The following is a 24,680-nucleotide window of genomic DNA, read 5'->3' as shown; positions in this document are numbered from 1 at the left end:
CAAGTCAGTGGAACCTATGTAAATGGAACGTTCTGACCTAAGAGAATGTTCCCAATCATTCTTCTCCTGGCGGCTCTGCACTCCGGGGGCCTACAAAAAAGCTTAACCTAAAAGCTAATATTGGTACGTCTATTCATTACAAATGGCGACGAGGAGTACCTGCAAGGCCCCCGGAGCTTGTCTGACTGCGCTGCCGGTGACCAATGCGCCCTGCTGGGTGGAGACTGGGAGAGTGAGGGAGGGAGCGAGCGAAGACGAGCGACTAAATGCGCCTTTCAACTGCCTACCGCAGCCTTCCCTGACCACACCAGAGCTGTTTGTGGGCGGTACAGGTACGAAGGAATTACCAGATCTGCCAGAGTGTTGATTGTGAAGGCCTTTGTGAATACTTATCGGTACGTGGGGAGGCAGTTAAAAGCATCTAACGAATTGCTAGCGTCTGCCGTTGGCTAGCGATTCGAGGAAAGGACCTTAGGGCGTCACTTTGCGTGCGGCCATTTTCCATATCTACTCGCATTGCCATGACAACGATATTACGGAGGGAGAGCGGAGAACATAACGAGTGACGTCTCTAGGGAAATACTCCAATCAGACTGCAAAGAAGCAAATGTACAGCCTGCAGGCCAGCAAAAGTCGTAGCAGGACTGTCAAAACACACATGTGAACTGTGAGAGGTCCCCTGATACACGATAGTCGAGCTTCTCTGTTTTGTTCAAACAATAAAGCGATTTGATTGGTTAATATTACCATACCATTGCCATGAACAAGCTGGATGCCATTTGAATTGAAAGCCCATTCATTAGAGATCCATTGAACTGGCAGGACATTTCGTTTTGATTTTTACAGTAGTTTACAGAACTGATTGTTCTAGCAAGGCATCTTCATGCACTGCTGGTGCACAACACTCTTAGGCAAGTCACCAAGCCTGATCACAAACCACATACAGCCATGCAAAATGTCCCACCTCCAACGAAATTTCTTCCATGTCCCGGGAACCCTACGTGCCCGTGGGAGCAATGGAATGATGGCTTCCAAGTATATCTCAGGGCTATAGGTGGCAATAAATTCAATGATAACCTCAAGGAAGCTACCCTGTTGAACTGTGCTGTAGCAGAGACCCTAAGGATATTCAAGGCGCTTCCTGAATCCGACGATGCAGGAGGGGATGGCAACCGCAAATTTGAGGCTGCACTAGCCAAACTTACTAAACACTTTGGCAATAAGACCAATGTTGTACTGGGAAGGTACAGGTTTTTCTCCAGAAAACAAATGAAAGGCAAGTCCATCGACACCTACATGGCGTCCCTCAGGACACTCATGTTAACCTGTAGTTTAACTGGTGTTGGAGACGAATACCTAAGGGACCAACTTGTACTAAATGTAGCCGATCCACCTATACAACAAAAGCTATGGCAGACAAAAAACCCATCATTAGAACAGGCCACTGAAATAGCCAGAAGCATGGAGCTGGGAGATCGCTGCATGAAGGAGAGATTCAATCAGCTGGAGAATACAGAGGTGAAATCTGTTGAAGAGAACACAGATGAATCTGTAGTGGCGCTGGTGAGAAGATCATCAACATATGCCTCGAGACCCAGTTACAGGAGAGGTGGAAATTTGCATTATGCCAATCAGAATCTAGGGCGTTGCCAGAAGTGTGGCTGGTACAAACATAACGATACCAACAGAGAGTGCCCCGCGGCAGCCATTGAGTGCTACATATGTAACCAAATTGGACATTTTGCAAAGTTTGTAGGAATACACGAGGAAGGTCCAGCAGGTTTGACAGGTTCAACAGAAGACCCTTTGCCAGGGCGATGGGAGGCACAGTGAGAGTTGTTGAAACTGATCAGAGACACAATGATATGCTAACTGTCAATCAAAGTAGTCCACCTATACAAATACTTACTGTCACGTCCTTGCAACAATCTAGGGGTCCCTGGGTCAACATGCAAGTCAATGGCATTTCTTTGGCCATAATGGTGGACACGGGTTCCCCATACACCATGGTAGATCTCAAACCCTTCCTTGGGGAATTGTGTGGCAAGATGCAAGACATACAGAGCACTGCAGTACGCACAACGGGATATGGAAAGAACCCCATGGACATCATTGGGTTTACGAGGCTAAAGCTCAGATTCCGCGACAGGGAAATCTACTGCAGACTTTTTTCATAGCAAGGAATGGTTCATCCATGGTAGGTTGGGAGGATCAAGCCACTCACCGCGTGAGAATCCACCCTGGAGAGGAGACTCCCATATTACCTGTAATGAAAGACAACATCGATATCAAGACAGCATTGGTAAAACAATTTCCCAAAGTGTTTAGTGGAAAGATTGGACTCCTGGAGGGTTTCCAACACAGAATTATCTTGAAGAAAGGTGCTATTCCAATAGCCCACAGCATTCGTGGAGTCCCCCTTGGAACTAAAGAGACACTGAAAAATGAACTCACGCGCCTGTGCGAGCAGAACATCATACAGCCCATTGAAAGTTCAGAATGGCTCGCTCCAATAGTGCTAGTAAAAAAACCTGATAACTCCATAAGAATGTGTGTCGATCTGAGGGACCTGAACAAAAACATCTGGATTGATAGGCATCCCCTTCCGAACATATCTGAACTGTTAACAACCATGAAACCAGCCAAATACTTCAGCACCTTAGACCTGTCCTCGGCCTATCATCAAATTGCCTTGGAAGAGAACTCAAAAAGCCTCACATCATTTGTCACTCCTTTGGTGGCATTTATGTTCAGGAGAATGCCATTTGGACTTGCGTCAGCTGTGGCAGTGTTTCAGAGGTTGATGTCACATCCTTTTGGGGGCTTAGATGGTGTACATTGTTTCCAAGACGACATCCTCATTTCAGCCAACACAGAGGAAGAGCACGACGCAAAACTGATGGGCGTCTTACAGGTGATCCAAAAAAGCAGCCTCACATTAAAGTTAGACAAGTGTAACATCAAGTGCAATAAGGTGTCCTACCGTGGTCATTCCATAGATGCCAAAGGCATCAGCCCCAAGAGGGAGCTAATGGACAAACTATTGAGTATCGCAGAACCGGAGAACAAGGACCAGTTGAGGAGTTTCCTCGGTATGACAGAGTATTATTCCAAATTCATAAGTAATTAGGCTAACAAAACCAGAAACATGAGGAACCTCATGAAGAAAGCAACCAGATTTGTGTGGTCTGAAGAATGCAGAGTAGAGTTTGGAGAAATACAGTCCAATATCAATCGAGCGCCAGCCTTAGGAATGTTTGACTGCAAGGCCAAAACAATCATATCAGTGGATGCCAGTAAGGTTGGTTTAGGAGGAGTCCTAGAACAGCTGCAAAGTAAGAACAAAGTGACAATTGCCTTTGCATCAAGGGTGTTGAAAGGGTGTTGAAAGGAGCAGAATTTAATTATTCCACAATAGAAAGGGAGGCACTGGGAGTGAAGTGGGTCCTACAACATTTCAGGAATTTAATTTGGGGACTACCCGTCCTGCTCAGAACAGACCACAAACCATTAGTGCATGACCTCCAGTCTAAAACACCCCACCTCATATCAACTAGGATCACCTAGGATCAGACGATGGATTCTTGACATTATGCAGTACAACCTTCAGGTATGTTTCACTCTGGGCGGACAGAACCAAGTGGTTGCCTGCTTTTCCAGACTATCTACCAACCAAGATGCTGAGATGGAATGTCTGGATGGAAAAATCATAGCTACCATAAATCCAGCCATTCCCGTAGAAGAATGGAAAAACATAACCGGTGCTGATCCTGAACAGCAAGAAATTAGGAGAGCCATAGTCAATGACTGGAGAGGATCTGAACAAATTTCATGCCCATCTAGGGAGAAATATCCATGGATGAAAAATACATCTACAGAGGCGATAGAGTAATTCCACCAATACAACTTAGGAAGAGACGACTCGATTTAGCACATGAGGGACACCTAGGGAGAAGCCTGACGAAGAACAGAGTGAGAAGTAATTACTGGTGGCTGAACATGTGGAAGGAAGCCAAAGAAATTGTCAAAAATTGCACTGACTGTGCTGCAAGCGATAAGTCCAAGGTTCTGAGGAAAACACCACTACAACCAGTGGAAGCCCCGAAAAATGTGTGGTCCAAGCTAGCAATAGACATCATGGGTCCATTCGAAAACCTTGAAGCTGTTAAGATATACATCATTGTGCTGGTAGATTACACCTCTAAATGGACAGAATGGAGCATATCAGAAACAAATGTAACCACAAAAAAGGTCACAGATTTTTTGACAAACATATTCAACAGAGAAGGAGATCCCAAGGAACTGGTATCCGACATTGGATCCCAATTCACGTCATTGGAATTTTAAGAGTTCCTTAGAGTTAGATCAATCCATCACTTAACTACGTCCTTATATCACCCAATCTCAATGGACTCGTAGAGAGAATGAACAGGCTGGTGAAAAGTGTGATTGAATTGGCATAGCTAACACAATTCCTTGGAGGGAAACACTTAAGGAGGCATTGTGCGTATACAGGAAAACTCCACACACTACTACCAACGTTGAACCATTCACTATGATGAGAGGCAGGGTTGCATCTAATCGACTTAGGCCTGCATGGATTTTCATGGACACTGGAGAGGCAAAAATGAATATGGATCATATCCAGAAAATAGTGAAGGAGAAACAAACTAAATACAAAGCATACTACGACTCTAGAAATAGAGAAAAGGAAATGGTGATCCAGGAAGGAGACTGGGTGTGCGTCAAAGAACCCAAGAAAACACTTAAAGGGGAATCCAGCTTCAGGTACCCACAAAGGGTGGTGAGCTGTCTTGGCAAGTCTGTGGTGTTGGATGATGGGAAGAGATGGTCTGGAGATGATCTAGTAAAAATAGAAAAAGACTTCAACCGGCCAGGCACAAGTAAAGACAGATACAACCGACCAAAAACAACCACAGGCAAAAACACACCGTTGGAAGGTAGCTTTGGAGCAACAGAAGCCCCTCACCAGGGGAATGAAGAAGTTGACAAGCTCCCCGATGCATGTGATTTGGCCCCAGTGGGAGGACTGTCCAAGAGGAATCGGAGGGCCATCCGAAACTTCAACAGAGACTATGTTTACTATTAGCAGTGAAATGTCACAGTATCCTTTTGCAATGTGAAACTCCTGTAATGGTTATTCCTATACTTTCCTAGTATTACAAAAATAATATTACTTTCTTTTCTTTTCCTTTTCTTCCCCCCCCCCTCCTCCTCACTTTTTCTATCCGCTGCATTATATAGGAAGGGAGATGTTACATAGAATATACTGACGCCAAGTCAGTGGAACCTATGTAAATGGAACGTTCTGACCTAAGAGAATGTTCCCAATCATTCTTCTCCCGGCGGCTCTGCAGGGGACTACAATAAAGCTTAACCCAAAAGGTAATATTGGTACGCCTATTCATTACAGCTTCCTCGGTGATAGGCCCCAACAGCCATCTCTCACCCAGGTGCAGTGACACCCCATCCATGCCAGGGTGTATAAAGGCATCCGGCAGGGTGGGAGGCATCAAAAAAGCAAAATCCCCATGGATGCCATGGGATAGCAGGCATCCTGCGGGGAGTGCATTGATATGGACATGCCGGCACCTGAGCTGATGGCTGTTTCATAGTGCATTTAAAATACACTTTTAAAGGTTCCAGAACTACCCCTCACCTTCATTTGTTTTCATGGTGCTGCGCCCGACAGCATTGTCCCCATGGTTGGAATTAGGACAACATCTGGTGGCGTGGTCTGTGCAGCGTGGAGGGGGTGCCCTGCATAACAGTTGGTGTCTGTACCGAGCGGCATCAGAGCGGACACAAAGATCTTTGCTCCCGGATGCCTGCTCACTAATGATGATGTCAGAAATGTGCCCAACAGTGCACGTTTGGCTGCCATGTTAGATGTCAATTGGTTAGGATATTTCATATTATAGATGTTTCGTAGCAAAATCTAGTTACATGTGCTGCCAGGAGCACCCTTAAATGTTGAATTTGTATAATCTGTTTCCTGTGTGCTGTGCGTATGGTGAGGGGTAGTGGTATTCAGTGTCATGGTATTGAATGATTATTGCACAGTGCAGTGTTTCTATGCTGGATGGGAATTGCTGATTTGGGTGTTGAGCGGAGGTGATTGTGTAGTTGGAGTGTTTGTGCGTGAGGGTGGAAGTTGGCAGATTACAGAACCCTTCTGTGTTTGATGTTCTAGGTCATGGGCAGCATCACCCTTCCTGAATGTCAGTGCGTGGACATTGCTGGCGTGGGTAGTCCGCCCAGGTGTTACTCTGTGTGTTGTGATGTACCCTGGTCCGTTTGTTCGGCAACCTGTGTGTCCCTCCCATGTCATGTTTCCCCACCTCCTTTTGTCTAGGTTGCTTCCCTGGTGTTCCCTTAAAGATGGTGTGTGCCAGGGTGTGGCAGACCCTGTATCTGGGGGTGGCGGACCTGGATGGAATGTGTCCGATTGTTGTGGTAGTATACTGTGTGAATGCTATGCTGTTGTATGCTGTGATGGTCATCTGAGTGTGCATGTTGTTTTTGGTTGTGATGGCTTTGTGTATGAAGCTAGATGCTGTGATGTAGTCTGGTCCCATCTGTCTCACCAGCCACGGATAAATGCAGGTAGAATGTTGATGGATGTTATGATAGCTCAGGAGAATGCTGGGTGAGTGTCATGTGTGAGTGTTCCATGAATGTCAGTTGGGGGCCTGAGCTGGTGATGTGAGGATGGTCGGTGGGTGTACTGCATGATCTGTGTCCTGTACAATACTACAAGTAACTAGAACTGTATATCTGTAGATATGTGAATAAAGCTACCCTGGAACTTCAGCAGAGGCTCCATGGCTGGTCTACGTGTGAGCCCTACACTACAGATTCTATATTATAACATGGAACACTGCTGGCCAACAAGAGGAAATTGCCCAGAACAAATGATGATAGTTTTTATTTGTGAAACCTTGCGACTAAACCATGACTATACTTAGACATGCTGTGAACACCACTGCTCTAAGCAGACAAACTGCAGTCATCACATGCAGCATGTCTCAATTCGTTTTCAGACATATCCGAATACCCAGATTCCAAAATCGTTGCGTCTCCACATTAAACATATTATGCAAACATAAATCCAGTGTGAATGTGACAGTTAATAGACGCACCAATTAAAAAACATCAGCACTCGGGATTCAAGGCAAGGCACCACACATCAAGAGGAAAGGCACGTGTATTGCGAGCTATTTTAAATAATAAACTGTGGAGACACATTTTTTTTGTGTGTGAAATATACGAACTACAGAGAAAGACTCATCTCTTTTGAAATCACTAATGCAATTGAACATATAATGAGGTGTTTTTTTTGTTTTTTTTTAAAAGACATGTCTGCGTATACCAATGAAATTACTTTACAGAATGTGGCAATTTTCAGCTTGTCAGTAACTTTATAACAATCAATAAGAGCTATATTTCAAAATAAAAATGTGCATAACTCAAATATCTATAAATATCTATAAATAGAAATCGGTGAATGCAAAAAAAAACTTTTACAGCAAATATTCTAAAGTGTCATGATAGATTTATGGTGGCTAACCTGTCAAACCCAAATTGCAATTTGTGTATCCCATATGCGCAGGCAGGAATGGCTGAAGAAGAGAGGCAATTCTTACCAGCGGTTTCAAGGAAAGTCCCTGGAAACTAACTATGTTATGAAAGGCAAATGAGAAAACAAGCATTGGCAACGCCAATAATGTTGGCATCTGTGTAGGCATGGATTGAGCATTTGCCAGGCACGCTTTACCACAAAGAATGTGGCCACACAATTAAGGAATACACTCATATTTACGTTGACCCCTGAAGGAAATAATGTAGGGCATATTTCTATGTTTGATTATTTAGGTGTGAGGGTCAATGGGAATGCAGTTTGCAATAATCAGGGAAATACAAGTGCTTTAATTTTAATTAGAAAGTATGGTGTTGTCAAAAATTGTAACATGCAATTAAGGGAAAGATTTGTCAAATATGCCATAGATATTTATATGACCAAAGCCGTTTACAGCAGCAGCAAACCTCACTGGCATTTGCAACTATGCACAGCTTACAGGGGAATCATTTAAGTTCCTGAAGAGTTTCTTAGGGATACCTGCTTTTACCCCTCTACGCCTCTTTTAATAAAATTTGGTTACCAAGCAGTGGCAAACTCAGTGAAATGTAAAATACGTTTGTATTGGATAAAGCTGTAGGGCTCACCATGGCTTGCCCAATACCAGAGGGAACTGCTTATTGTTTAAGCAGTCCTGGCGTCCAAACAACGTATTTGAATTAAAGAAGTGAGCTTTCTATTTGTGTACTAGGTCTGTTCTAATTTCTGGGATACCCCTCTGTTCATCGGTGTGTCTGTTGGAGTTGTGAAAGTAGCAATATATGAGTTGTACTTGAGAGTAATTCATATTGGTAATAACACCAGTTTACACACCAGTTATCTTGTGCATAAGGACCATTTAGGGTATAAACGCTATTTTGACTGTATTAACCTAGCATTAACCTACTTCCAACAAACAAAGCCAACAAGCAAACCATATCTCCCCTAACAACTACACACTTCTCTGATCTTCCTCTGATACTCAACTTCTCTACTCTTCCTTCCCACATCAACAGGTCATTGCACTCTTGAATGCTCAGTCTGTATACAACAAAAAGTCCTTTGTCACTGACTACTTTTACGCCAGCTCTTCTCCACTCAATCTCCTTGCTATCAATGAAACCTGGATTTCTCCATCTGACACTGCCACCCTGGCAGTTCGACTTGATTCTAAACTATCCTTCATTCACTATCCTCATCTGACTGCCATTTCCTGGCCTCACCTTGTCTGCTCTAACTGGCAAACAGGGAGGAACAGGCTATACATAAAGTAATGTCTCCAAACAGAGGAAAAGTACAAAAAAATGTAGAAATTCTGTTCAAACATGAGTTCATGCTGATGTATCGGGATCGCCGCGTAGCATTCATCAAAATATTACAAAAGTAGTCAAAAAGGAGTGTACGCTGGTGCAAGAAGTAACACAATTTGATTCAGGGCCCAGATACAGGTGGGACAGCAAATTCAAACAGAACATGGAACAGAACTGTATGAAAAGGCACTGGAAAAGAACCGCCCTCAACGGAAATACTTTTATAGACAGTAAAAGAATGAGCATTTGCGATCGGATGATGTAGAAAAATCAACACCCACAGAAATAGTTGGTTCTTGCACTTTGGACTCATATGGAACCCTGGACATTATGCTGGATCGTTGGGTCCATGCATTTTCCCGCAACACCATCAATTACAATAATGTGACGTCACAATCCACCCCCAATTCCCACAACACAAAATTACATGATTGAATTATTTGAGATGACCAGCAGAACTTTATTATTCTGCGCTGCTCGCCTCTTCCACCCCTGGGAATGGCTGTCCATCATGACACCATCAGAGCCTTGACCCACTGATATACTTGAAAATGATATTGGAAACATTCTAACCCTCTTCCCATGAAAAAGGTCTGCGGGCGATTTTAACTGCTGTGGGCCTTGCTGGCTTCACTAGAAAATCACATTTCATAAATGATTTTGAATTATCAAATGGTCAACTATTCCTCTTTCACTGGCAGACCCTGTACCCTCTTGCCGTGTCCTGGAAAAGACATAGTTAGCTAACAGAGCCATGGAGCTATGTCATGAAGCACATGGACCAAATGCACTTTGAGGATCCCATGCAGCAAGCAGTTCGCTGCCGCCGTGAATAAAGGCAGTCCGGATAACTTGTGGCTCCTATAATTAGTGAATGTATGGTGTTGCATTTATGAGCACACACAGTGCCTTGCCCACTACACACCATCCCTCAGCAAGGGGCACTCATAGATAACGCAAGAAAAACTAGACAGTTCTAATTAGTTGATCTCGAAAAATTGCGACGTCTATGTGCTTCTCTGTAGACCTCGCCAGGCTATGTGCTCATGAACCGTCTGCAGTGGCCATTGCCGCAAACTAAATCCTCTCACACATTTAAAACAAAGCAGGCATTTAGGGCCTTTTTACCGTGATTCATTCTACCATTAAATTTAATTATACTTCAATTGTGTGCTGTTTGACCCCCCTGGGCTCTGTTTCTGGGCCATATAATAACTTTTGAGTTCCCCCCAGGCCGCGTGCTTTTTCATTTTCCCCCAACCGTCTCCTTCCTTCCATCTCCCGCCCTCCTCCTGCCTCCCAGCCCTCCCGTGATTGGCTGTCTGTGTCTTCCATGTTGGCGCTGTTCCTGGCACTGCCTGTGCGCCCCCACTTTCACCCTTGGCAGCCCAGGTCAGTGTTGTGTGCTGTTTGACCCCTCTGGGCTCTGTTTCTTGGCCATAAAATAACATTTGAGGTCCCCAAGGTCTGCGTGCAATGCCACTTTCCCCCGACCCTCTACTTCCTTCCATCTCCCTCCCCCTCCCGCCTCCCAGCCCTCCCTTGATTGGCTTCATCACTGGTCATTACTGACCTTCCTAGGGCAGCCCTCTCCCCCTGCAGCCCCTTGCGGATAACAGCCCCTATGCAAAGGGCGGCTCCCACAGAGGTGGCTCCCTCTCATGTCTGCAGTTGTCTGCGGGGGAAGCCAGCTGACAGCCGTCAACCAGCAGCGACTAAACAATGTAGGAGCGGCCCTGGTTTAGTTATTAGAGTCTACACTCAACCCTTATAACCCTGCCCCATAGCAGATTCTCTGACATGCATTGTGAAAGTATTTAAAATTGCATTGTGAAACCTAGGCCTCCCCCCTTCCCCTTACAGGACTCACAGACTTAGGTGTGTTTTCTAGGTGTGTTCAAACAAAATTTCATTGTGAAAGTATTTAAAATTGGATTGTGAAACCTAGGCCTTTTCCCCCCTTACATGACTCTCAGACTTAGGTGTGCTTTCTAGGTGTGTTAAAAAGAAAATTTCATTGTGAAAGTATTTAAAATTGCTTTGTGAAACCCAGGCCTTTTCCCCCATTACAGGACTCTCAGACATAGGTGTGTTTCTCCAGAATCTAAATATCACTGTGACAGTAGTGCCATTCTATGGTTGACTTCTTAGCTAAGCACTCAACTAACAACTGACTACAATTGTCTGAGCCCCTGTCATCTGGTTCAATTGTCAACTTGTCTCGTCTCTCTCTGTCTCGTCTGCTTGCACCCCACCCTGTGTCCTTCCCTAGAGTTCTCCCCTACTCCTCCCAATCCCTTCCCCTTCTCTCCTCTCTCTACCTACTCTATGTTGCTCTCTGTCGCTCCTATCTTTTCTAACTGCTTCTCTATTGACTATCCTGCTCTCCTCACTAAATCTGGTAGGAAGAAGTTTAAAAAGGATATCCTGGTCTCCAACCCAGGCCTCCCTATCGCTGACACCTAATCCAGTGCCGCCTCTAGGCAAAACCTCACCAACATCCTCTTTCTCATTCCCTCGCCAGACCTATGGACTCTGCATATGGTCTCTGTGCTTTCTCCTTTCTCTTCTTCTCCCATCAATGGTGGCACCCAGTGGGAGGCCCTCCTGCCCTTCTGCCACTCCTCTAAAGTCATCATTAATGTTCACTTGAATGGTACAGTCTTGGTCCAAGGCCCTCAGGCCAATCTTCTCCTCTTTGATAGACACTTCCTGTGCCTCATCAATGTCCTTCCTTCTCCTGCTGTCCCCTCTCTTCCCTCCACGGCTTGCTCAACTTCCCGCTGTCTCCTCCTTGGCAACCTTGACTTCTCCTCCTTCCTCTTCTACACCTCTGCAGGGCGTACCTCTGATTTGTACCCCTCCCCGGAAGTCTTTCAAGGACGGCATCCTTCTCCATATTGCCACTCTTAACTCTCGCTCAGCTGTCAAACATTCCTCTGACATCTGCCGCCTCATGGAGGATCTGGACCTCAATGTCCTTGGTCTCACCGAGACATGGTTCATGGCCAGCTCTATCACAAGCTTTGACACTCTCCTCCTTGATGGTTACAAGATCCTCTCCATGCCCAGGTCCAACCGCTCCGGAGGGTGTGTAGCCCTGATCTTCCTTGAGTTGATTCCTGCCTCTGTCATTCCTATGCAAGCCTACTCCTCTTTTGAATGTCTTGTCTGCAGGCTCTCTCTCTCTCCTATCCATTCCCTTACTGTGGCTACTATCTATCGGCCACCTGGTCAGATCTCTTCCTTCCTCTCTGAATGGGCAGAATGTCTTCTTTCCTCCTGGTCTCGACCACTCAACACCTCCCTTTTGAAGACTTTAACATCCACCTGGATGCTTCCTGCCCTTCCTCTGGACTCTTTCATTACCTCTGTGACTCTCTCTCACTCTCTATTCTCCTGTCTGGCTTGACTCACTCTGCAGGGCACACTCTGGATGCTCTGATCTCCTCAGACCTTCTTCTTTCTATCCCTCTCACCACTCCTCTCTCCTGGAGTGATCACTTTCTCCTTTCCTCCCAGCTCACCCTATCTTCCCCCCAGGCTAAGCCAATTCCAGCACTGCCACCCACCTTCTCGGTTATCCAACCCATGAAGCGTGTTTCAGTTGAGGCTTTCGCCGTCACTTTCTTGCCCCCCTCTCCCCTTTTGGATGACTCACACCCTGACACAGCCCTTTCCATGCTCCACTCTGCTATATCTGATACTCTCAATGTTCTTGCCCCATGTCATGAGGATCTGCTTGAAGCCCAAAGCCAAGTGCAATTCTTGGTACGACTCAGAGCTCGTCACCCTCAAATGCAAGTGCAGGGTGGCTGAGCAGAAATGGCATGCTTCTGGTACATCCTCTGACAAACTAGCCTGCCGCCTGCTTCAAAGGCAATACCGGCTCTCAGTCCGCACCAAGGAGAGAGCTCACATCCAAGCCCGCATCCCCGCGGCATCTAACAACTTGGTCGAACTCTTGAAAATCTGCAAGGAACAGGCCAATCCTGCTGCAGTATCCACCTCTCTTGTCCCTTCCCAGGCTCTGGCTTCTCATCTCTAAAACTCAGGATATCCTGTCCTCTCTCTCTCTTCCTCTCTCCCTCCCCCTCTACACCCTGCTCTTCCTCTAGCCCTTCTTCAGCCATCTCTACTCCCTCCTTCTCTGCCTTTCCACTGTCCTCCCCAGACAAGGTTTCTAGACAAGTCCGATCTATGAAAGTCTCATCAAAACAGGTTCATCCCTGTTCTTCCAAAACCATCAAGGACCACATTGACTCCCTGGCTCCTGCTCTGGCCGCCTTCTACAACCACTCCTTCGCCACTGGAGTCTTCCCATCCCCCCTGAAGCACTCCCTTATGCACCCTTTTCTCAAGAAACTCTCTGCCGACCTGTCCTGCCTGGCTAACTATCGCCCAATCTCCATCACTCCCTTCCTGGGCAAACTCCTGGAAAAGGTGGCCAGCTCTCAGCTTAATCTTCAAACTGAATCTGTTGATTGTCTTCATGACCATCAGTCTGGCTTCAGAGCTGCTACAAGCACGGAAACTGTTCTTCTGAACATCCGTGAGGACCTGCTCTCAAACTTTGATTTCAACACCCCCTGTGTCCTTATCTTACTTGATCACTCTTCTGCCTTGGACACAGTCAACCATACCATCCTGCTCAACCGTCTCCGTGATAACCTGGGTATCACCGGTCAGGCCCTGTCATGGCTGACTTCTTTCTTCTCTGATCGACCCTCCCAGGTCCAACTTGGGTCCTTCCTCTCCTCTATCTCTACCTGTGGTATCCCCCAGAGGTCTAACCTCTCTCCCTGGCTGTTCAACCAATACCTGGCACTTCTTGCCCACCCATTGCCGCTTTCTGACCCAACTTTCAGTGCTATGTCATATCATATCTTACCTGTGCACCAGGGTTTATAGATTCATTTTATTAAGCTTTTAATTTCACAGATATGAGAACGGCCCCCTCCCCTTTTAGAGTGGTACTCTAAAAATGGATAAGTTTTTTCCTGCATACCACGTCAGAATTGCATTTTGATTACAGTGATGTGATCTGCATTTATCTCTCATATAGAAATCATCACACTGTAGAGCAGCAGAGATACCACATACCCCTATTTCATCAATGGGCACGTATTTATCACATAAGGGACAATGATTTCAGAAAGTAATGATACTACCAACCATGAAGAAATGCAAGTAATGACATACATGCAGAAATACTAAGGAAAAAACTAAACATTCAGATAGCTTACAATGTGCAGTAATTATCCTGTTGCCTTGCCACTGGTACAATCTGAAACAACAGTAACATTACTTTTAGTTGTATTATTATTATTATTATTATTATTAGTATTGCTAATAATAATAAAATAATAATAATAATAATAATACAATAACAATAATAATAACAGCGTTATATATAGAGCAAGGCTGTTATAACTCATTGCTCTCCTACTTGGTGTAATACAATTTCTACTTAATATTTAATGGAATGGTTCTAGCAACATCTCAATGATAAAAGGATTAGGCAAACAAGCTTGGATCTAAACTTGTCAACTGTTCATATGTCAGACACAATGTCAATGGGGAGCTATCCACTATGATTAAAGTCCCTGCCTGATTATGGCTGGACACTTCCCAAAACCAGTGAATGATGGGCCCGGTGGTGGTATAGGAATGTTATCTTGATCACCCTCATGTATTCCCGTCACATTGCAGATGATTTTCACATGAAGGTGAACTGTAGCAGTGTGTCTTTAACTTTAAGGTTGACTTGAAAGCCACTAAACATATACAAATCAGTGAAATTCTGTTACACAATTCTTGACTAGGCCTTTACCGACTGAATTGGATAAAGTTCTGGCATGTTTATGGGCAGTTGATAATGACAATGGTATTTTGCAAATTGAACCTGTTAAAATTATGTTGAAACCAGGTGTTAAACTATCACGTATTCCACAGTATAAGATTTGAATTGACAGTGAGCAAGCCGTAAAGAGCATAGTTTCTGATTTTGTAAATTGAGGAGTAATTGAGGAAATTGCAGAAAGTTTGTTTAATAGCCCCATTCTACCGGTGTATAAGAAAGGGGATAATGTGATTCCTTTCCATTTTATTACTCATTTTCATGCTATCAATTAGATTGTTGCTCCACAATTTCCAATTGTGCCTGATGTGACCACTATATTAACCTTTTAACTGCCATGGGTCCCCCCCCAGTGCAAAGGCCTTTTTTGGTGATTTCAGTATTTCACCATGCAAAGCCTTCTAACATTTTCTCCTTCATTAACCCCTTAAGTGCCAAGGACGAGCTATCTCATCCTTGGCACTGGGGAGGTAATCCCAAGGTCGAGATACCGCGTCCTTGGCACTCAAAGGGTTAACAATGATTCCAGCCTCAGCTACTCATTTCAGTGTTGTGGAACTAAAGAATGTTTTCTTTAGTATTCCCTACATGTTGACAGTAGATACTTATTCGCATTCACCCTAGGGGGGCGCCCGTTTACATTCACTCATATGCCACAAGGGTCCACTGAGAGTCCAAGCATTTACAGTAGAGCTTTGAGGAACAGCTCGATACCCTGGAGATGCCTTTCACTTGTACGTTGTTGCAGTATGTTGACGATCTTCTTTTAGCTGCAGACTCATATGTTGCTTGCAAGCAGGGCACTGTGGTGCTGCTTATTAATCTAGCAGAACATGGGCATAAGGCTTCATTGAAAAAGTTTCAGTATTGTCGACAGGAGGTAGCCTCTTTAGGCTATCTCCTGTCAAAGGAGGGAAGAAGACTGACACTTGAATGGATACAAAGAATCTCTAGCATGTCTTTCCCAAATACATAGAAAGAGGTCAGACCCTTGATAGGCATGGCTTCATACTGTAGACAGTGGATCCCTAATTTTTCATTAATGATAAAACTAATTTTGGCATTGACAAAGAAGGGCATTTCTTTGCCTTTACCGTGGAACTTGGATTGCCAGAAACCTTTTGATCTGCTCAAGGTTGCGTTCTGTTCAGCACCGGTTTTGGGCACATCAATTTATGACAAGGACTTTGTTTTGTATGTGCATGAATGTGATGGATGTGCTTTGGCTGTTTTAACGCAGGATCATGGAGGGAAGAATAGACTGTGTGGTTATTTTGCCTCCACACTTGACCCTGTTGCATGCGCTTTGCAGAGATATTTGAGAGCTGTTGCTGCTGCCGCTGCATCTGTAAAACAAAGTGAGGGTATGCTTCTGGGTCACTCCTTAACCGTGATGGTACCTCACTCTGTAGACGTTCTATTAAACAGAACGCAAATGCAACATCTCACCTCAGTACGATTAACAAGATACAAGCTGATTCTATTTGCTCCGCACATCCAAATCAAGAGATGTTGTTCATTAAATCCGGCCGAAGTGTTGCCTCTTCTGCAAGAAATTGCTTGCAGTGACAAGATGTCACATGACTGTCTCTATACCACAGAACAAGAGACTAAAGGCAGAATTGACTTAAGTGACACATCCTTAAAAAAGCCACAAGGGAAGCTGTTTCGCGATGGCTCCTGCTTCAAACTTCCGGATGGTACATCTGCTACGCAAACCAAAAGAATTCTGCATAACTCTGCACAGGCCACAGAGATTATTGCATTGACTCGAGCTTGTGAACTTTCCAAAGGGCTTAGTGTGAATATATTTACAGACAGTCAGTATGCCTTTGGGGTGGTTCACAACTTCGGTAGATTATGGGCAGAGAAAGGTTTCTTGGCCTCGCATGGAACTAAGATACAACATGGCACTTTAATAGTTTGGCTACTCTCAGCACTTGTGCTTCCTACTCAGTTAGCAATAATGAAGTGCGCAGCACACCAGAAAGAAACAGATGATGTGGGGAGAAGAAACCCTTTTGCTGACTGAATAGCCAAACAAAGTGCCACTGATTTGTATTCTGAAATGTATATAACGAGAGAAGTCACTAACACTTGTATAATAGACAAAGGAATTGGTTTTTATAAAAGACATAAAGACTGATGACACTTCAGAAGAGGTTAAGCAATGGGCAGAGGGTTTAGCAAGTTTAGACGATAAAGGTTGTTGGGTAGACATTGAGAAGAAAAGATGGATGCTACCCGATGCTTATGTCACTGCTATGGTTACAATGGCTCATGGTCCAACTCATATATGTGCTAGAAAGATTTCTAAACTGTTAGAACCTGTCTGGATGAATGTAAATATTCTGAAAACTGCTGAGCGTTCGGTCCAAAATTGCATGGTATGCTTACAGCATAATGTGGAGAACGGTACATCGACACCGAGGAGTAGTTTTGGTCCCCCTTCTGTGCCTTTTGAGGTTATACACTTCAATTTCATTGAAATGGAGCATTGCCAGAATTACAAATATGTTCTGGTTGTTATTTGTGCTTTCAGCAAATGGGTTGAAGCTTTTCCTTTAAAAGATGCCACAGCAATAACAAAGGCGAAAAACCATGCTGAATGAATATTTTCCTAGGTTTGGTTTGCCGAAGGTCATTTGGTCCGACAATTGTCCACATTTTATCGCTGCTGTTATCCTGCAAGTATGTACGGGATTACAGATAGATAAATGGCTCCATTCGGCCAGACACGCTCAGAGTGCCGGACTTGCAGAACACCACAACGGTATATTGAAGAATAAATTGGCAAAAATGTGCGCCAGTAGAAATTCGAAATGGCCAGAGGCCTTACCTATAGTTCTATTGTCCATGTAGACAACCCCACATACAAAAACTGGGCTCTCTCCCTATGAGATAATCATGGGGAGGCCAGCCAATGTTTGGAATGTATCCAAGCCCAGGCGGTTAAAAGATATAGAGCATTTGCTCCTTTCTGAGTACTTTGACCAGGTAACTCAAAACTTGTATTTGATTTATCAACAGGTGCAAGAAACCCTCCCAGTAAAATACGAGGGGCCAGGTCATCGACTCCGACCCAGCGACTGGGTGCTTGTCAAATTATTTGAAAGAGCATCCTGTCCCGCACCTCTCTGGAAAGGACCGTTTCAAGTCCTATTGGCCACACAGACCGCTGTACGAGTAGACGGAAAACGACACTGGATCCACGCAATGCACATCAAGAAGATACCTTTTCCTGTGCCCCACGGCAAAGGGGAAGAGAAGGAAATTGTTTGCTCTGTTCCTTATCACAAGTCTGTTCTAACTGATACAGAGGGTATCCTGGAAATCCTTCCTGAGCCCGTGAGGACTAAGGAGACTTCTGCTTTGCCTTCATGTTCTTCTTCAGATCTTTCTGCATCCTTGAGCAATCTTGCTTCTGCTTCATCACTTCCTTCAGGAAGCGACGACACTCTGTTCGCAGATCACACCGTACCTGGAGTCTTGAGATACGATCTGCGTCTGAGGAATCAGACTTACAGCACAGCATCGGCTGTGCCCACCAGGAATCATCGTTGAGCCAGTCCTTGTAACTCTTCACTGAAAAATAAGTAAGAGGCAGGGACTGGCAAAGCTACCTTCAAGCAAGATAGGCCATGTGGTCAGGAGCCACCGACGGATGAACTAAAAGAGCCTAACGTAGAGGCTTCTAAACGGACTCTGAGAAACAATGTCCTTTCCTGAATCTACTTGTGCAGAATAAGCTATCGGTCTTGTGGTTGAAAAATAATCTGTTCATCAAAGATCATGGTCCCTGGGGACCCACTGTTTCCTAATCATAGTACTTGTCTGTGCAATAATTATATTTGCGCTTGGTTTATGGTACATGGAAAGGGTGCATCCACTTGAGACTTTGTTACCTACTGAAATTATCTCCACTGTGTCTCCACCTTTCATGCATCTGCACACTCTTCCTCCTCGAGACTCTCAACATAGACAGGGTTATCATAATAATACTCTTCTATTGATCAAGAATGCGACCCATGCAATTCTAAACAGAATGAATTGCTGGGTATGTTCACACTTGCCACAACACGGTGAAAAGGGGTTGGGCTGGTATAGTCATCCGCTTCCTTCAACTACTGCATGCTATGCCTCGCTTAGGGCAATATTCTTTGGTTGTTGGAATTATAGTATTTCTGGGAACTTTGATGGAACAAATCTGAATGAATTCGAAAAACGAGTCCTAACACCTTTGGGATGTTCCCTCTTTGCAAATAGGAGCAAACTCAATGTTGCTTCTATTAGGCCTTCTGAAAGACTATCTAGACCTATTCAATCTCTGTTTTTTTTTCAAGATGGATCCCGTAGGCAACCGGGATGCCATGCCTCCTTCCTATACTATTAATCTTAGCCCCAACTCTGTTTCCTTCTGCATAAAAAGGGATGGTTATCAGCCATTGGGTACATTCAAGGGTTGTACTAATATTGCAAATCTAACCAGTGAGGATAGACCTTTGTACGTAGGAGACCCTGTTTACTTTATAACGATGAAGCTTATCCTTGGTTACATAGAGATTTGCAGGGTACTTGTTACTTGGGTATCTTGTTATCGGGGTTTATGTGGCTACCACTTCTGAAGTCTCTAGAGCTTGTCCAAGGTGGGATGAGAATGGTGATACTCCTTCACAAGTCATGGGTGATGTAGCAAAATCTTTTGTGCCATTTTGGGGACAGATAAAGAACTCTGAGGATCGCAAGGGTACTGGAGAAAACCATCAACAGAACCACTGACATTCTGTACAACATGACGCTGGAGCAAAATGCCATTAGATTAGTGGCCCTCCAAAATAGGATGGTGTTAGACGTCATCCTAGCTGTGCGTGGTGGGGTATGGAAATTGGTGGGATCTGTGTGCTGTGTTTTCGCCCCCGACTCCTCCCCTATCATAGTCAAGGCAATGCAAAATCTGCATACCTTGAGTACGGAAGCACATGTCCCAGGGGGAAACTGGGATCTTAGTGCTTGGTTCTGGGACTTACTACGTTCATGGGGTTGGAAGCTCTTTGCCATCCTAATGATAGTTCTTGGTGTTGTACTGTGTTGTTGTTGTTGTATACAATGTCTTCCTGCCAAATGTTCAATGTTAGGAGGATGTTGTGCACAAACGATAGGTACATTAGGACCAAAGATACATGCAACTAAGAAAACTGCTAACACTTTTGTAATGAAGGACATTACTATCAAGGAACTTATGGCGATTGATATTTCTGAAGAATGTGATTCAGGGTGTACGGACATTGAGGCGTGGGGTTTTGAGTACAGCGAATGTTTGAGTAATGCTCTTGGCTAGGGCAAAAGGAGGGTTTGTTAAACTGTATTCCTATAATACCACCTTGTTATGAATATTGGCCTAAGCCCATTCGCGTTGCACAGAAAACCGCATCTGAATGTTTCAATTTTTGAGCAACTTTGTCGCCATTTTAGAAATCATTCGCCATTTTGGTTTCAACTCTTGTTTTGTGTTCTAAAATGGTGGACTGTGCTTTGAACTGTAGCCGAGTAGAAACAACCTTTGAGTTTTGTTAATGTTTAGGCTGACCGAGAGCAGACTGTTTGTCATATGCAAAGAAACCTTGGGACTCGTATGAACTACAATCCAAGTGTTGTCTGTGCTCATAAGCCTCATCCTCATATAAGCAATGAGACAATGTAGAACAAACTCGGATTGTGTGTTTTTGCTGAACTGGATTGTAGTGATTCTTGAAACAAGGCTTACTGTGGAACAGAGAACCAATGCCACCAGTGTAACTTCATGGACATGCAAACTTGTTAAATCCATTGTACAACATCGTAATATTTGTCATGTGAACTGGGCACGAACCCTAGCATGTAACTTATTAGTTTGGAGAGGGGCTGGACAATGTTTGAAAAATTGTATAAAAGTGTCTGTGTTAAGATGTCCAACACTCTCACCCCTCACTGTGTCTGCTGGTACACACTGTGAGGTGTTGGGAGCCAGATAGCTATCTGTTTGCTTTGAATAGGTACAGAATAAAAGATACTTGTATCTTTTCAACCCGTGTTTGGCGTATTTCCTTTCGTGGTACTAAGCCTTGATAGTTCTTTGGTCTTTCGCAATCTCTTCTCTGGAACACAGTGGACTTTGCCCTGTTGATGACACACCCAAAATGATTTGCTCCAGAGGAAATGGAGGGGACAGGAAAGAGAGAGAGGGACAGTGAGAAAGAAGAGGGTGGAAATCTTCTCCCATTGACCAGAACCCTCCTGACTATCATATCCCTACCCCTTTCCCTTCTTTCTGAGAGCAAAGGCCTTTAAGATAAAGCAACCCTGCCTGAGGCTGCTCCTTTTGAATGGGTATGCTCTGTTGAAACCTGGGCCCAAGGCAGATGTCTGCTGTGTAGCTGTCTCAGGCGGAGGGTGTTACCTGCCCTCACAAAGAGATCATCGAGGCGACCCGGGTCTCCATGTTCTCATTCTGCCATTTGGCGGGCTAAACACAGTTGACTAGAATACACATCACCTTCCATAGTGGAGATGACTCACAGAAGCTGACATATGTGTCATATCAATTGGAATTTGGCAATTGTGATCATACGTAGCACTAAGCACTATGCCCACATGTAGGATTAGCTTTCATTTAAAGTTTACCCTGACACCAGCATGGGTGACATATGATCAACCTTAGTTTTTGGTACAGGGTGCATATCTTAAATGCTCGTCTGTGCCGCAGGAACTTGGCTGTCTCTGCGGCTGACAAGTAGGCATCATGTGACCTTCAAACGTACTCTGCCATGAGTTGAGCAGGTGCCAAGGATCAGGCTACTGATGCGGCAGGGCAGGAGTGCACTATGTTTTTGGCATGGACTATTAAGAAGTAAGGGGCAATCTAGTTGGCAGATTACTCTGTTTTGAGATGCAATTACCTTCATCATTCTATTTGTTAAAAAAATAAATAAAGCCAGGGCTTAGTGGTAATTCCAGTCACACTTGCACCAGCTAAACAACTACAATAAAATAGAGGCAAGAAGGCTATTTAAGTAGGGAAAGAAAGCATAACTTCATCAAGGCATCAACAAATTAGAAGTGACTGACATGTGGCTCGAGCTTTGGTCACTTGAGCTAGATCCCTTTGGACCAACTGACCAACGACCACTTGGTCTAAGAAACTACTAACATGGAAGAGATTCATTGATGACATTTTTGGGATTTTTATAGGTAAGCAGTCAGAACACGAAAAATGATTTGACTATCCAAACACATGCCACACAAGAATTACATTTACATTTGAAGTAGGGAACCCTGAGATTCACTTCTTGGATGTGGTCATTACCTATGAGAACAGCAGCTTGGAAACTGCACTTTTCAACAAGCAGACCGATGTTAACAGTACATTGCATTACAGGAGTTTTCATCCCCAGCACCTAAAAGACAATTTCCCACTGAGCCAAAATTTGAGGATTAAGAGAATCATATCGAATGAGAATACATTTAGGGAAGCCAGAGAAGATATAGCTAATAGGTTTAAAACTAGGGTTTATCCGGATGAAATATTGGCTAAAGCCAAAATGAGATCCGCATCTATGAAGAGAGATCCCCTCTTGGCACCAAAAATACACATTAATGCACTTGAATTGATAGACATATTGGGCCTAATTCACATAGCCTTTTCCAATGGGGTTTTGCCATTATAAAACACTTCTGTGAATTAGGCCCATTGAAATTCTCGAGACAGATTGCTCAAATAAATTGTCTAATAAAAAAGAACTGAAAAAACAGAATTAGAGGCACAATTGAAGAAACTCTCCCTGAATCCACCAAGCCGAAAGACCAAGGAAATCAAGATAACCATGTTTGTCCAAGCTTAAACAAGGAACCTTCTCTTGCCTACACTGTGGACTTTGTTACACTATCTAGAAAGAGGACCATACTAGGCATTCCAGCACAGGCAAAAGGATTGCACTTATGGATTACACAACATGTGACTCAAAAAATGTAATCTATGTACGCAACAGCCCCTGTGGTAAACTCTAAATGAGTAAGACATTGCATAAAATAAAGGAAAGAATAACTGAACATAAGTCAAACATTAGATCAAAGAATGTAAAATCTCCAGTTGCTAGACATTTTAAAAGGATGAGACACACAATCGCACAGCTGAGATTTGTAATTCTAGAAACCATCAAAGGACCACCTCAAAGAGAGAATCTGAATAACTTGATGTTAAAAAGAGAAATTATATGGATCCACAATTTGGATACTTTGGACCCAAGGGGCATGAATTAAGAATTTAGACGTGCCCCCTTCCTATAATATGAGAAAGGGAAGGATTAGCTTCCTGAGTGTGAATATGGGAAGAGAATATTCCTCGTGCCTGTTTTTTATACCATTCAGAGATAACACCCGAAACTACGTGACATATTCTTGATACTATAGGTTAAAGGATTTAAATGTACAAATCACCATGAAATGCTAATACACTATGTATGTAACATCACCATGTATGTAAAATGGTAACATCAGTATGTATGGAAAATGTTGGAATCGTATTGAATTGATATGGTTCCAAAGTTTTATAAAATAATTTAACATTGTAAAGTATTGTAGACATTGTATGTTGAAATTGTTTTAAGGTAACAGGTTCACATAAATCTATACAAGTCAACAAACAAAGTCAATTTGATGGATGATGTTTCAACCCAGCATAACCGGAAATGTAATAATCATGATCTCTTTCTGTAGAGAACACAGAGGCCAAGACAACCTGTAACAACCATGCGATGTAGACCAACACTAATATAACCCAGATTGTAAATACAGAGAACATACAGCTATGTAACCTGTCATAGTGCATGACATTATGCCAGGCTTATTATGAATAGAGTCTAGATACATTAGACACGAATCCACATGTTCTATATATTGCATACATATCTATTGGAAGATATGCAGAAGAATATGAGGCAAAATTATCCTAAATAACACAACTCTAAGGAGATTTATGTATGAGACTTATTGGAGAGTCACTTTAATGTATTTATAGAATTACCTTCTTGTAACTATAAAACTAGAAGGGGGTACCAATTACTTTGAATACCTCAAAGATAACAGTACAGCTGACACACACTTGTAGAGGAGGTCCCAAATAAAGATTGCACTCCAGTCAACCATTTTGAACTAAAATATGTGACATATGATGAGCAGATATATCAGCAGAGAGCCACAGTAGGTCTCTGCCCAGTACCTATCAGAAGAGCAACACCTATTGAAGTAATGATACCAAGAAAACCATGGACAGTAAGGTATCCATTAAGAAAACCTTGGCAGCAAATGAGACGAAATGAAGATTGCCTAAGTACAGTCCTGGAAGAAACCAAACAGGTCTTAAAGGGAAGACGAATGGTGATGTCACGAGGACCCGGACTGACATACAAGTAGAAGAAATGACAACCCGAGAATGACACCCAGAGACGAAACGCCATGAATAAGGATATTGTGAACCTAAAATGGGAGAACAATGTTGAAATACAAAGAAGCTTAAGCTATAAACAGGATGAAGATATTCAACCAGCTAACACCTGTACATATGCTTGGAACCGCAAGAAAGCTAAGAAAACAATGTGGCTTGCAATGCTAAGTAGAAGAATAGTGCGGCAAGCGCCATTATACATAATCTACCTCAAAATGAAGCACAGTATTATAAGTGTAATTCAACTTTGTAAATGAAGCATAATCAACACAGGTTACTAAAGGCCAAATGAGCAGAGATTCATATTCTAGCAAAACGAGAAGAGACGGCTGAATCGAAACTCGGCAGATGCAACTCGTGCCAGGAGAGCCAAGGTCATACTAATAGAAGGAA

This window comes from Ambystoma mexicanum, chromosome 5q (assembly GCF_040938575.1).
Source record: "Ambystoma mexicanum isolate Mex_15411 chromosome 5q, UKY_AmexF1_1, whole genome shotgun sequence".
In the NCBI taxonomy this organism is placed as follows: Eukaryota; Metazoa; Chordata; class Amphibia; order Caudata; family Ambystomatidae; genus Ambystoma; species Ambystoma mexicanum.
This window is presented reverse-complemented; position numbering follows the sequence as displayed.